At 46.9% G+C, this 16,021-nt stretch overlaps 1 long non-coding RNA gene across 1 annotated transcript; it reads left to right on the top strand.

The window, feature by feature from the left end:
* Positions 1 to 1,836: 1,836 nt before the first annotated feature.
* On the top strand, positions 1,837 to 2,312 carry LOC136452305 (uncharacterized). Its single transcript, XR_010758802.1, has 3 exons — positions 1,837 to 1,885; positions 1,976 to 2,122; positions 2,226 to 2,312. It is a non-coding gene; the product is annotated as an uncharacterized lncRNA (long non-coding RNA).
* The last annotated feature ends 13,709 nt before the right edge of the window (positions 2,313 to 16,021 follow it).

The following is a 16,021-nucleotide window of genomic DNA, read 5'->3' as shown; positions in this document are numbered from 1 at the left end:
GGGTTCATGAGACTCAAAAGGTTGACACTGTTTTAACTGTGATTAGCTTTTGATAAGTCATAGTTTTAAGCAATTGAGTAGCAACAAGTTTATCACAAGCTCATATAAACACATGATTAGGTAAACATGAATAATGAATAGTATAAACAAGTAACCATTAGTGTTCATATATTCCATAAGGGTCCAAGGCCACTCGTGACCGTGAGCACTGCTGATATACTAGTTTTACACTCTGCAGAGGTTGTATACTTTCACCGTGAGTCGTGATTTACCCTTTCGCCCGAGGTAGCTAATCTCTTGACCCACTATCAAGGAAGGTCGGCAGCTTCACTATGAACTCTTTTAGAAGTTCGTCTAACAAGTTAGGGCCACTAGGTTTTCAATTAACAAGCGAATATAGAGCCTCCGTCTGAATGGCACATTCCGCGCAGGTTATACACATAAGGGCAGAGGCCGCACTATACTCAGCTCAGCAAGCCCCTTTTGCGCCCTTTCGGGTAACACTGACAAGCTAGAAAAGGTCTTTATACTGAACTAGAGTCAGAGTCATGTAGCTCTCACGGTTGTACCGTAAGTCTCAGATGACCGCTTACAGATAAGTCCTTAAGGAGAGGAATCTAGAGCATCACAAAAACTATGCTCTAGCCCCTTTATTCCTTATTTCTAAAAAGCATATTTTATTGTTTATTGCATAATCCATTAATCAAGTTACGAGATCATGGTCTTTAATTGAGCACTAGCATCCATACAATCATACACGAAGCAAACAATAGAACTAAACTAGAACAGTACACCAAACATATGAAACGGCAAGTGAAAAGATTATAAAGATATTCTACACGTCGCTATGAACACACAGGCACGAAAAGCACACTAATTGGAGCCACGGTGGAAAAAGAAACGACTACCGGTATTTCATATTATAGAGAAAAGAAATAACTTCAAACTTGATTTATTTATAGGAATAATCTGATATATTGACGCCAATTAAATTTTAGCTAAAAAAACTAAGTTTAATATACACATTTAAACTAAGTTATTATACTTTAAAAATATATTAAAGTGGGCAATTAACCATATTAATATTTATGTGTAAAACACCTATGTTGCTTTTAATTCAGAAAGCCGGTTGCGTGCATATTAGTCAATTTAGTATTTCAATATATAGAAAAACTTGTGGCATCACCAAGTTGCTATACTAGCACATAGATTATGTCATCATGAATTGAACGCAAGATGGATAAACAACGGGGAAAGAAAGACCGCGTGGCTTATGATGAAAGAAGCTGACAAGACGATATGAATAATGTACGTAATTTTCAGAGGAGCTCGAAGGAAAAGAAATTGCTGAATTATGGCACAATCGGAATGAAGCTAGCATGACGTGATTATGGGAACGGAGTTAAAGAGGCATATATGGTTTAATCCATGGACACTTCCTGATCTCATATAGTGAAGGAAAAAGATTGAATATTTTTTTATCTATTATTGCTATTGGACAAAAGCTAGACAGGAGTGTTGCAGACACTTGGTATATGCAGAGAGAACTTAGGGCGTGTTTGGTTGCCCGTATAAGGGCAAACCAGGCTCCCGGGATACAGCCTGCTCATGTTTGGTTCCCTGGCCATCCTCCCGAGCCAGGCTCTGCTCGTGCAAAAGTCTCCTCCTGGCTTGGCTCACGAGAAACGCCCAAATCGGCCGTTTTTCTTCAGCCTGGCTCGCTCCGTCCTCCCGCGAGCTCGCGCGCCTAGCGATTCCGTGCGCTGGGAGATGGCGCGAAGATCCTAGGGTTACCTCCCCCGTTCCCGCCATTCACCGCCTCTATATCTTCCGTCCCGCCGCCTCCCTCTCTTCTTCTTCTTGTCGCTCCCCGTCTGCGCCGCCGGTAAGCTCCACCTCCTCTTCCTCCTCCCCCCGGTGTTCTTGATGGATTCATGGCCTCCTAATGCCTACCCTCTATCTCGATTTGTTGCAGGTGCCGTGGATTTGCGTCCTCTCGAAGCAAGTGAGTTTTTTCCCTTCTCTTTCTCCATTTTTTCTGTGCGATTTGAAACCCTAGGTCACCATTGATTGTTGATCTCGCTGCAGGCACACCAGATCTGATTTCTTGGCTGTTATTGCGGTATGGATCCTTGTTCTTAGGTCTCATTTTTTTCTTGTTTTTTCCAAGTAAAAATCCTATTTTCTGTATGCTAATCCTCTTTTCTTCGCTTGTGTGCTTGCAGATCTGAGCTCTCTCACCTGCTGGGTTGGGCTTTTGCTGGTGCTGCTGCTTGTTGACGTGGGTATTTTGTATTTCTACTCCCCCTCTCGCCTCCCCCCTAATCTGTACCGTGCGATAGTGAGTCCTGCGTTCTTGGATTTGGATGCATGTCCTACTTTGTGAGATTATGAGCAAGTATATGAAGTTGCCATTTTATCTGAGCTATTGTCCAAGTCTGTGATGATTCCTTTTGTCCTGAGCTATTGTCTTAGTCTATGATGATGCCTTTTTCTGAGCTATTGCCCTAGTCTGTGATGATGAAAGTCTTATTTTTAGCATGTTCTAGTATATGATGAATCCTTTTTTTGAGCTTTTGTCCAAGTCCATGATGATGACATTGTCATTCTGAGCATTTGTCCTTAAATTCCATTCATTTTTTCTAGATGGACTTGGAAGAGAAGAGACACATTCTTTTTGCTCATGCTGCTTGCTACACTTAGAATGCTTCAGAGTCAGCGGCCTCAGATCAGTTATGGTCCAATGAGCATTAGGGATGAGGAGCGTCAAAGGAACTTGAACTTAATTTACAACTACAATGATATAGAGTGTGTGAACATGCTTAGAATGAGAAGGGCACCCTTTTTCCTGTGATTCTTCACTTGATCTGAGACTTTGGGCAATAGCAATGATGTTTTTTTCTGTGATTCTTCACTTGATCTGAGACTTTGGGTAATAGCAATGATGTTTTTTTCTGTGATTCTTCACTTGATCTGAGACTTTGGGCAATAGCAATGATGTTTTTTTCTGTGATACTACACTTGATCTGAGACTTTGGGCATGTGCAATGATGATAAATTTTCTGTGATACTACATTTATACTGAGGCTTTGGGCATGTGCAATGATGATAAATTTTCTATGATACAACACTTATGCTGAGGCTTTGGATATGTATCCCGGGAGCCTGGTTTGCCCTTATGCAATGGTGGTGGCCTGTCCCTGTGCAGTGGTGGCATCTTTTGTGCATACCTAACTACAGCTGGTGGATGTGTAGTGGGTTGACCTTCTCTTTTGTGCAGTTGATCTGATCCTGCATAGCTTACTTACTAACACTAACATATAGTTAGTGTCTTAGATAACCCTGCACCTACAACCTAGATCAACCTAGTGGTGGCAATCTGACCATGAGTCCATTGCCAATGATGTGAACCTTGTGGTTCTGAACTTGATATGGGCACCAGCCTATGCCTGTGATTTGCACAATTTTATTCTGAGCACTTGCCTTATTGCCTGTGATGTTTGTTTTCTTATATCTGAACACATGTCCATTGCCTGTGATGCTTTATGACTGAACTGAGCACTTGTCCATTGCCTGTGATATTTTTGGATTGATCTGAGCACATGTTCATTGCCTGTGATGTTTTTTGATTGATCTGAGCACATGCCCATTGCCTGTGATGTTATTTTGATTAATCTGAGCACATGTCCATTGCCTGTGATGTTTTTTTGATTGATCTGAGAACATGTTCAGCTATGGCTTGGTATGTTGTTCATGTTGGGAAGGAGCCTGGGGTCTACTCCAGCTGAGCCGAAGCACATGCTCAAGTAGTTGGTTTCAAGGGAAACTGCTACAAAAAATACGAAACAAGAAATGAAGCTTTGCTAGCTTTCTATGGTGATCAACCTGAAAATCCACCTCCCCTCCAACCTATCAGTGCACCTCTACTAGAAAATGATGGAAATGACAACGTTCGCTTGTGCCACAGTTCATTTATACTTGTAATAGCAGTAGTTATTGCCTTGCTAGTAGGTTTTTTCATTTGGAAATTGATGTAATATCTGATGTCAACTAGTGGGTGGTAATGTTACCACTACATGCAAGAGGTGACTAGAACTTGTTGTATGCAGCCAACCAAACAATGATCCATGCATGGGCTTTTTAAATCTGCAAACATATGCATGCAACCAAACACTGTCTCAGCCTAGCCTGGTTCCACAGATGCATGCAACCAAACAACCCTTGTTGCATGCATCTGGCCTGGGCAAATGCAGCCTGGCTGCCTGGAGCTGGCCTGGCTGGGCTGGGAAGGGTACCAAACACGCCCTTACGTATGTTAAGATGAGATGGCTGAAAGTAGGCGGTGAACATGCATGGCCGGCAGCTACTTCTGAACTGCATGGAGAACGAATAGCAGGCCGGCGCCCTTGTTCAGTACGTAAAGAGACTTATTAACTTGTTGAGTCAATGGGCAAGGCGGAGCGGATGTGATCTACCGGAAAGTGGTAATCAGTGGATGAAGACGTCGACCTCGTCGGGATGGCCTGCGGCTTGAAGACGCGCGCAGTCGTGGCACCGCACTAGAGATCAGAAGGTGTTGGGCGTGGCACGGAAAAGGCCAAAGTTAGCACGAGGAAACCTGCTCCCAGGCCGAGTTGTACAAGGTTTAATAGAAAACGATTTTTCTTTACTGTTTTTTTTATTTCAAAGCCTATTTCAAAAGTAAATTTGAATTGGTTTGAATTTTGAACCAAAACCACTCAGTACAAAGAACAAATGCACCAGCATGTATGCACAACAATGTTGCTACCTTACGATGGATTTTAATTTAACAAAATTATTATTTTCCTATGTTTTTATGAGCACAAAAATTCATAATTAACTCAATTTATCTCTATTTCAAAAGACTCAAATTTTAGGGTGTTACACCTCTACAGCCTACTGTGATCAAAGGCAGCCAAGCCGGCTGGCTACGATAGGTCTCCTGTTCTGAGTAAACGCTGGCTTATCAGCTATAGTATAATATTTTTCTCTCACAACAAATCAGTTTTAACTGATTTATCAGTCGCAGAAACCATCAGACAAACAGCTTTGTCCGGTGAAGCCGGTGGCACAAAAATCAGTCCTGTCTCTCCTTTACCTACTGTGGCCGAAGCTAACTTTTCAGTGGTGTGGTCCGCTGTTGAGGCTTGCAGTATATTCATGTGTTTCATCCATTTGCAGATTTTGGTAAAGCTGGGCACGTAGTGGAATACATTTCTTGCATAGAAACTATTGGAAGCATAATGCTAATTAAATATACGTTTAATTCCCCAAATTACTTGTATCGTTCATGCAACAAAAAAGATATACAAGAATGATATTATAGAAATAAATAAAAGAGTCCCACATGATTGTTAACTATACGCTCTTACTCCTCATCAATCTGTTCCTCGAGTACTCCAGCACCGAGGAACCCATCACACGACCGTCCAGCAGCTCGGAGATCCATCACCTCTACTACGAGAGCTTCGTGCCCAAGCTGTGGACGGACGCGTCCGCGACGACGGGGCAGAGGAAGGGGAAGGGGAGGGCGCAGGTGAAGGGAGAGGCTAGGAGTATCTTTGTCTCCTTGGAGACATTCGGTCTTTTTTTTTTACTAACTGGCTCGGTTTATCAGATAGAAGGGAGAGGCTAGGGGTATTTGTATCCTAACACAATCTAACAAAGGTGACTCACTTTTTAACAGAGAAATCCAACAGAATGAACGATAGTGTCGTATAGGGAACTGAAATAGGAATTCTGAAGTTTTTAGAGTCACGAAAGAACTAAGTGGGTTTTACAGGGCCATACAGGTCATTTTCTGATCATCGTACCGCGCGCTGTCGAGATGAGCACGGCAGGTGTGACATTCGTACGGTGGAGCTCACCGCGCGAAGCATACTACGTGGCGTTCGACGGCCGCACAGGCGTCATCGACGACATGCAGAGGCTGCTCCTCGTCAACCTGATCGCGTTCGAGCAGAAGGACGCAGAGGCACGCGTGCTCACCAGCTACGTGTCGCTCATGGGCATGCTCGTGGGCAGGGGCGGAGACGAGAGGGGCAAGCAGGGGCTCCTCACACATTTGGTGTGAGGAGCCAATGCAAGGTCCACGTATATCCATATCAGATGCTACTACTTGAGCATCAGATGCTCGAGCTCGACGAACGCAAAGGGCCGATCCTTTGCTTGGAGCCAGAAAATTCCGCCTTGAGAGCGAGGCGGCATCGTCGGCCATGCCTTCCTTGCTCCAGGATGCTTCCCGTTCGTTGGACAGCTTGGGCCTTGCTCTCTTTGCTGCACTGCGCCAAGGCTGTTGGCCTCCGCGGTCCGCACCGGAGCCCGGCCGTGTGTACATGACAACGGCTAGTTTAGAAGGATGCTAGACACACATGGCATGGGTTTCAGGATTTCATATACCATTCGGTGGATTAGTTCGAGGAACAATTGTCAGTTTACTATCCTATAAGGCCACCGAAAACAAATCTAGCTACCCTCTAATTCTTGACTTTCGACTATTTAAAAATTGATCCTTGCGTGGCTTTAAATGTGGTTTTACTGACATGGATAATAACATGGCTACGAGCCAGTAAACAAAAGGAAAATAAATAAATAAATAAATAACTTTATATATATTTGGGGTACAGTATATTATCCCCCTTAAATATAAAACATAGCATTATATATAACCCTTAGATAAACGGAAACGCTCTAACCCCGAGTGTCCGACGTCCAGATGCTCCATCAACTCTCTGCGCCACCTGCGTTGCATCCACCTATCCTCTGCGCCACCGCTGCCCGTGCCGCCCCAACGGCCCACCCCACCCTCTGTGTGCCGTCGCCTAGCACCACATTGCCGGCGAGCTCCGCGCCGCCGGCAAGCACACCGGTGGCCTCCACGTACCACTCACTCGCCCTTTGCGCCACCGCCGCCGCCCCCACCCCGCCCTCTATGCGCCGTTGTCCAGCTTCGCGTTGCCGATGAGCACACTGACGAGCCTCCATTCGACGAAGCAGCAAGGAGATGTTTGCGCTAAAAGAGCATGTTGCAAACATTAGTTGTTTCAGGTGTTTCAAACGTATGTTGCAAGTGTTTTATATCGATGTTGTAAAAGTAGATCGAGATGTTGCTATACATATATGTTTCAAGCGTATGTTCTAAATGTTTCACCTATATCAGACGTATGTTGCAAGGATTTTATCTAGATGTTGCAAAAGTAAATCTAGATGTCGCATATACATGCATGTTGTAAAGCGTATGTTTCATACGTATGTTGTGGGTGTCAGCACCACAATGTCGGTGAGCTCCGCGCCGCCAGTAAGCACACCGGTGGCCTCCACATGCCGCCCCCACCCTGCCCTCTATGCGCCGCCGTCCAGATTTGTATTGCCGGTGAGCACACCGACGAGCATCCATGCGCCGACGAGCCTCCATTCGACGAAGCAGCAAGAAGATGTTTACGCTGAAAGAGCATGTTACAAACATCAACTGTTTCAGGTGTTTCAAAGGTATATTGTAAGTATTTTATATTGATGTTGCAAAAGTAGATCAAGATGTTGCTATACATATATGTTTCAAGCGTATGTTCTAAATATTTCATCTGTATCAGACGTATGTTGCAAATGTTTTATCTAGATGTTGCAAAAGTAAATTTGGATGTTGCATATACATGCATGTTGTAAAGCGTATATTTCGTACATATGTTGCGAGTGTTTCATCTGGATGTTGCATATGTTTGCAATGACTTTCAAATGTTTTTCAGGTGTTTTGCAAGTTTTTCAGATGTATGATGCAAGTGTTTTAGCTGTTACCGACGTATATTGCAAGTGTTTCATCTGGATGTTGCAAAAGTAGATCTGGTGTTGCACATGTTGTAATGGGACCCACTTGCCGCAGCCACCTGTTGCAGATGTTGGGTGACATCCGGGCGGCACTGGCCTGCTGTTGGTGCACTGCCAAGCAGGCATAGATGGGCGAATGAGAAATCGAGCACAGGCGTGGGGGGCTACCGCCTATGTGGTGGGGAGCATGAAAAAAAGAGGCACATGCTCCTTTTCTTGCGAGCGCGGCACCATCTGATGCTAGCATCCTGGATCGGACGTCCGGACGCTAGCAAGTCCGTTTAATAAAGTATTTAGAGAACATTTAGTTTCTGCTTCGCATTGGCCGACCAAACTCTAGCACATGATTTGGTTGCCCGAGTTTGACCGTGCACGAACAACTTTCTGAACATGCTCTTAATGCCTTTCGAATGACTACCAGGATGGCTTAGCTTTATAGGGTTGTTTTGTCATCATAGCCCCCATATATGTTTATGGCTTTATCACACATGCTTGAACATAGGTCCATCCGGGTATGCCTTTTTTGGTTTTTTTACCCTCTAACTTTCTTTCACTTCTCTCTCGACTTCCCGTCCAGTAGCCTGCAACATCCTATCACCTATTCTACCGCCCAACATGTTTCAACAACATTGAGCTCTCATTCTGTTAGAGTACATCATGAGCCTATTGGGCCTAGGCTGGCGGTATAGCCCGCTAGTGTTAGGATTAATTAGAGATAAGGGTCGCTTGCTTAAGGGTCAAGTAAGCCTTGCTTGGGAGTCAAGTAAACCTCTCTATATAAGGAGAGGAGATGTATTAATCTAATCAAGCAAGAATTAAGAAGAAAATATCTTCCCTCTTGCTCGGCCGTGCGCAAGGCCCCCGGCCGGCCTCTGGCCCCCCTCGCAGCCCTAGCCTCCACAATTATGGCCATGAACAGTACCCGCTTTACTGTAGCGCCGCGGGTACTGTAGCCGCCTGTCGCCGCCTCTCCCTCAGCTCTCTCCCTCTCAATCCCAGTAGCCGTATAACAATCTGGTATTAGAGATCTCTGGTTCGATCATGTCCAGTTCTCTACCGAGTTCTTCCCACCCGTCGCCGCCACACACCTGCCCGCTATCACCAGCGTCTTCGTCGGCGCTGCTGCCCCACACAGCAGGCGCGCTGGCATTGGGCGCGCTGGCGTCCTCAGGGGCGCTTGCGCCCTCTGCCCTGGCGCCATCCGCCCTCGTCCTCACCCCGGAGCAGATGACGACTGCAATCTTGGAATTAGGACAAGCTGTGGCGGGCATCAGGGCCTTCCTCGTCGGGCCCTATGCGCCCCAGCCGTCGCCGCCGCAACCGGCTGCGACCACCCTGCCAGCAGTGTTGTCGTATGGGATGCCCTACTCCAGCACGATGGGCGTTCCCATCCATCTCCTCCGGATGCCGCCTTCCCCATCGCCGATCCCATCTTATACCCTAGCCCCAACGGTCGAGCCGGTGTATACGATGGCAACGTTCCCGGTGACCACGACGTTGGCTGCCCCAGCCCCTACCGCCCTGATCCATTATGGTGGGGCGGTACAGCAGCCCTCCTACACCGAGGGGGTACAGTAGCCCTCCTACACCGAGAGGGTTTTCTATGGAGGCGTTGAGGGCCCTCTACTCTACGGCGGCAACATACAGCACCACCATGACGTCTCGTCGTCTGCGGCCTTTGCTCCACAACCAGTAGCTCCGGGTGTCAGCCACGGCGCCCACCCTCCACGCTTCTACAAGTTGGAGTTCCCGATGACGACAGTCGTCTCCATAACTGGCACCCAGCAGATCCCATCCATGGGCGAGAAGTTGCAGCAGATCGAGCAGCCGATGGACATTGCGATGACGTCGGCGGGGAAGATGCTTACCCGCCAGGTGTCGGCTGCGGTGCGGCTGCAGGCTGCTACGTGCGGCCTCCTAGCATGTCGGCGAGTGGGGGAGATGCGCGATTTGCAGGTGATTCAGCCCTGCACCCCTTCGTAGCTCCTCCAAGTTGCGCTTAGCTGCGCGGAGGACCTCGATCTCGTCCGCTACGTCGGGGATCTCAGGCATGCGGTTTCCCCCACGGGCGGCGGGCATGCTATTTTCTCGGCGGGCGGTGGTTGGGGAGATGCATCCCTCCACCTCGTTCTCCATCGAAAGCCCTACGCTCTTCTCTGTGCGGTGCAGACCAGCAGCCGTCTGGCGGTGAGACGGCGTGGGGTCACCAGCGAGAGCACACCGCGTAGCGCCGTCGCATTCCGCCACTGGCTGCCGCGAGGGCGCCTCCACTGGTCGCTGTTGCGACCACTTCTAGGTGGCCATACACATGCACCCCTTTCGTCTAGATGGTGTCCATGGGATCCAGGAGGCTGTACACATGCAGGTTTGGCGTGCGGATGGTGTCCACCTTATGTTCAGAGTCAAAAATAAAGAGTCCCAGTCCATTTTAGGTTGAGAATAATAAAATAAGCCAAGATGTAAAAGGCTTGCTTTTAGGTGTTAGGAGTCAAGTCAGCGTTATAAGTTCGTTAGGTTGCAGCTCGAGGATGAGCTGCATGTCCAGGTGGGGTGTAGTGTTAGAGTACGTCATGAGCCTATTGGGCCTAGACTGGCAGTACAGCCCGCTAGTGTTAGGGTTAATTAGAGATAAGGGTCGTTTGTTTAAGGGTCAAGTAAGTCTTGCTTGGGAGTCAAGTAAACCTCTCTATATGAGGAGAGGAGGTGTATTAATCTAATCAAGCAAGAATTAAGAAGGAAATCCCTTCCCTCTTGCTCGGCCATGGGCAAGGCCCCCGGGCGGCCTCCGGCCCCCCTCGCAGCCCTAGCCGCCCCCCTTTCTTACTGTAGCGCCGCAGGTACTGTAGCCACATGTCGCCGCCTCTCCCTCTCAATCCCAGCAGCCACATAACACATACCTTGTCTGCACATGTGTTGTTCCCTCCCACATCCTCCCTCTTGCTTTCTCCTTAAATGGCTACCTTACTAACGAGTTCCCTTTTCCTCCTAACCCATTCCCACCTTACCAAGCTCCAGGAACACGCAACCACTCATTCACTCGGTCACTTAACTGCTTAGTCACTTGCCACTCAGTCATTAGGTCACTCGGTAACTCAGACCAATCATGCGTCCACTCAAAGCAAAAATCACTCAGGCACTCGACCACTCAAGCAATTAGCTAGTTAGGTACTTGGCCGCTTAGTCATCTAGCCACCCAACTCAATCACCTAATCACTCGACCACTTAGCCAATTATTCACTTGGCCACCCAATCAATAGTCACCAAGCCACTTAGTCACTCGACCACTTAGCCAATTATTCACTTGGCAACCCAGTCCGTAGTCACCAAGCCACTTAGTCTCACTTGGCCACTTAGTCACTCGATCACTCGATCTCTCGGCTATTGGATCACTTGACCATGTTAGCCCACAGGATCACCGGCTCAGGTGAGTCGACCACTCACCAGGCTTGCCGACCACAGCCGAGCATGACAGAGGCTGTTCGACCACATACATTATGGCTAGAGGTAGAATAAGAGGGAGAACAGAGCATACACACATAGTACAAGCACCAGCGTTGACTGGAGCCCTATATAGGAGATGGCAAATTTGAACTCTACTCATCTAGTCCTATTACAGCTGCACTGCTGTAACAGTGACTAGATAACACAGCAGGGCTGATTCTAGCGTCTGCCCCTGCATGTGGCTACAGTCCGGCAGATGAGCCGTTCGGCGTCTGCCTCTACAACGGCTACAATACCACAGCAGGGGGCCTTTTTGGCGCCGCCTTCCCTTGCTACGTGTTCACACGAGGAAGCAGTAAATTATCTAACAGACCACTCAGGCACTCGTAACTCGACCCAATCACTTGGCCACTCAAGCAATGAGCCACTTGGGCACATACACCCAATTACTCGGCCACGCAACAGCCTAGTGACTCAATCACTCATCCTCACAAGTAACTCAGACTCTTAGGGCTTGTTTGGTTGGAGACATGGGTTACATGCCTGGTAAAAAATATTGAGTTGCCTGAAATTTTAAAGAAATTTGCCTCGCGAGGCAAGTAAAGAGATGATCTGTTTGGTTGGATACTTGTGCCTGAGATGTTTAATAAGGAGAGAGAATATGTTTTCTTATGTATACAACTAATATTTTTGAACCTGTATGTATACAACTAATATTGTTAGAATAATGTACACCATAATAATATACTAGAATATAAATCAATGATTTTTGTGTATAAATAATATGCATAAAATGTAATTATTTTAATATTTTATTTATTAACAATTCGTGCAGATAATTATGGAACAAATAGAAATTAAACATAGCAAAGGCACAGTGATAAGCGATGTTGAGTAACAGAAGACAGGAAAAAAAACAAAACGTAAATGGCGTCATTTCACCGAGAAGGTAAAGAAAAAAAAGACAAAAGAAAAAGAAAAAGAAAGAAAGATGGAAGAGACGTCACTACTACAGTACCGTATTAATTATCACCAGGCAACCTGGTCCTGTACCCAGGCGCTCAGTTTTCATGGCCTGGCTGTGGCCGCCCTTGCCTGGTCCATGCGTGTATTCAGGGTTCAGAGCAAACACAGGCAATCTTCACGCAGGTGTTTGCTCAGGCAGTCTGTTCGTTTGGCTGTGGCTTATTATAAACGATCATAAATTTTCAGCCGGAATAGTATTTTTCTCTCACACAAACCAGCCAACAATACTTCTTCACGAACCAGCAACGATACGAACCAGCCAACCGAACAGGCTGACAATCCATCCAGGGTACAATCCAAACAGGCCCTAAGTCACTTCCACTCAACCACTTAGGCACTCAAAGAGCACGTTATAGTTGTGATAGGTGGCACACGTTATGAAAATTTAAACTTACACAAGCATGAGTGACATGCGTGTGTCTATGAAAAAAACATATGAAATAAATGAACCTTAATAAGTTTTTGAATAAAAGGAAATGCAACTATGATGAGACACATAAGGAAAATGTTTTTTTAGACTTGCTAGCATTTATATGTTAATTTATTATGGTGGCACACTTATGCTCAGTTATGATGATTTATCTGTGAGTCTAAATATACAACATTGGGTGGGAAGATCACACAGGACATGACACTTAGCGACAAACTCAGCTAGGCATGGTCATGAATACGTGGAATCTGAATTTTAGCTCTCAACGAGGGGTGTTGAGTGTGGCATCATTGGCTTAACTAACTTACCTATCATATCAATACGCAAAGCTCTAAATTCTAATGCAGACAATGAATCTGACCTGGCAATACTACTAGAAAATGTCTCAAGACAAACAGTGAGTCATTTATGCAAAAATGATATATATTACATAATACAATTTGGCGATACGACCCCAACTTACTACAGTTTAGTTGGCTTAGACTTTGTATTGTAGAGTCGTTTCTGAAGTAGTTTTGTTCTAGCCCGCGTTTGGACGGTGCCCACGAGCTGCTGCACCGAACCTTTGGCCGCGCCATAACTGCAGCGCTGAAATCGGCCGCCGCACCTCCGGCACGCTTTTGCACCCAAAATGCACTAGAAGACCACGGCAAGGCTGCGGCATGCCACAAATGGGGCAGTGAACCAAACGCATGCCGCAACTGCGGCGCTGAAGTTGCGGCACGGCGTGGCATCCTTTGGACGTAAACCAAACGCTCCCTTAATCTGTCGCCTCAGCCAGGCATTATTCTTTTTTCTAGTATAATTCTTAGATCCCGGCTGAAGTTGTTTCATTGTTGTTTTTGTTGTACTTTATTTGTACTTGATTGTTTTAATTTTATCGTTTAATAAAAATAGTGGCAAATCTCTTGCTCCCTTTCAAAAAAAAATTGCTTGACGAGAGCTTGAGTTTGTCCGTTGTAATAGAGTTTGTAAGAGGTGCTCATGTATTAGGCCAGTATGCATGTAAACATCTACTTCGACGGTATGGATTAGGCGATCGCCAGACTTTGCTAGCTATTTGGTGGCCGGTGATTGTAACCCTATTCCTCTCTAATATAAAGCACAACATTTCCCCACAAAAGAAAAAAAATATATATCTTCCTGCTGATGATTTAAGTTGAAGCAGTCACAGAAATGTCTTCTTAATTCTCTTGGAGAAAAAACAGTATATATACTTGCCATACTATTAGCTTGCATCTGATGGTCAGTTACTTGGGTCAGTATGCTCTGAATTTGAATGATTGAAGGGCAGGTAGCAGTTTGTTGAGTTCAGTACCCTTCTGCAATATTACGCATTTACGGTAGTAGTTTTTTTTTCTCTCTCTCTGCAGCTGGGTTGAACTTTCTGTGTGTTTTGCATTTGTAGATGTTTCTAAGATATATTCTCAATATTTCTGGAGATGAGATGCATCGTTTTTGGTTGAAAGCAGCTATTGTGTTCACCGTCAACCAGAAAGCGTGACAATAAAAAAGGACTGCACACGCGGATGCACACACACCTTGCGTGCATGGCAATGGCATATACAATTTCTCTCAGCTCTGTTTTACTCAACAACCTCACATATTTAAAGTATCGCCGCACATGACATTAGGATCATAACACAGCATTATTACAAATCTGAATACAGTGTCGTAAATGAATTACAAAGTAATACATGGCTGCATTACAGGGTCCTGGTTTAATTTAACCGCACTACTAGGTGCATGACTTGAATTAGCGCCTGAAAAGGGAGACAAGGCCGGCTTTCCAGTTCCTGGTAGTACCCGAGCTTCGATTCTCCTTGGTTGTGGTGGTGGTGCTACTGCCGCCAACAGCGACAGAAACAGCAGGCGGTGCTGGTGCAGGTGGACTCTGATGAACTGCGGTTGGTGCAGATGCAGTTGAGACGGGCGGCCGGCTGACTTGCTGCATGATTCGGATTCGCCTCTGGTGTTGCCACAGGTGGAACAACGACTCTTTTTCCACTAGGTTCGTGGCCATGCACCAGCCTCATACTAGACATTGAGGTTCGCCGTTTATGACCCATACCCGCATAAGGAATCCATGCTTCTTCTCTGAACTGCTCAGCATTTGTAATCAAAATATTAAGATGTGTCGAATATATATACTATATTGTCACGGATGAACGCTGTTTGCTATTCTCTGCCTATGAGATGTCGTTCAGATTCTCATAGCAATGTTTTTCTCTACAGCTAAAATATTCATAAGAGAATCGTGGCGTGCGAAACAAATCATCGCTCGCTCCTGCTCCCTTCGTGCGAAAAAAATTGCGCTCCCCACCCCCGTCTCCACCGCTCGCCCCGCTCGGCTTCTGCTCCGCATGCCGCCGCCGCCCCTGCTGCCGGCTTCTCTCCCCACCCCCACCGTCAGCTGCGCATCTCGCCGGCGCTGAGGGCACTGCCCAGCGCCGTCTACCCCTTCCCCCGCCTCCACCACGAGGTTACGCCGGCCGCCGGCGCCACCAGCCGCCGCTCCAAAGCCCCTACCCCCCGCCGCCCTGACCTGCGCCCCCGACGTCGCCGCCTGCCGCCGCCCCGACATTCTCCGATGACGCTGCGGTCCCGCCCCGGCCCACCCTCGTCGGTTCCGCCGGCTCGCCCATGGCGCAATGGCCGTCCCATTGGCGGGATCCATGGCCTCCAGGCCATCTCTTCAGGAGGCAAGGTTCCAGCCGCCGGTGATGGAGGGTGGTGGCAGCAACAGCTTCTACGACGACAACGTTAGTTCTGTGGTGCCATGGCCTCAAATCCAAGGTATTCCAGCTGTGAGATCCCACTCCATCTCCTCAAGGTCCAAGGGCTGGAGCTACATTGGTTCTAATTTTTCCCCTTTGGAGATCAATGGTGTTCCAGGGCACGGACGGCTTTCTGCGTGCACAACAACGTGGCTCACCGTGTTCGGCTGGCCATAATCGGCTGGCTGGTTGGCTACAGTTTCCAGCCGGAGCAGTGTTTTTCTCTCTGCCGCTGCTTTCGCGCTGCTGGGCTGCTGCTCATGGACGGGCAGGGCATGCCGCTCCTGTTCATGGAGGGTGGCTGCCGAAACTGTGCAGCTTAGATGACTGCACAATTATTTGCCAAATCTTTGGAAAGAAAATTATTTGCTCTGGTTAGTGTGGTACTGTGGTTAATGCAGCGATGATGCCTTGCTATAGCTTCTTGGTCTGTGATTCGTGAATTGTTGATACATAGAGTGCTAAATATATTCCCATGGATATATTTTGCACATAAAAATATAGG

The sequence above is a fragment of the Miscanthus floridulus genome, chromosome 5, assembly GCF_019320115.1.
Source record: "Miscanthus floridulus cultivar M001 chromosome 5, ASM1932011v1, whole genome shotgun sequence".
NCBI lineage: Eukaryota > Viridiplantae > Streptophyta > Magnoliopsida > Poales > Poaceae > Miscanthus > Miscanthus floridulus.
Note: the sequence above shows the minus strand (reverse complement) of the source record. Positions and strands in the feature narration are given on the sequence as shown.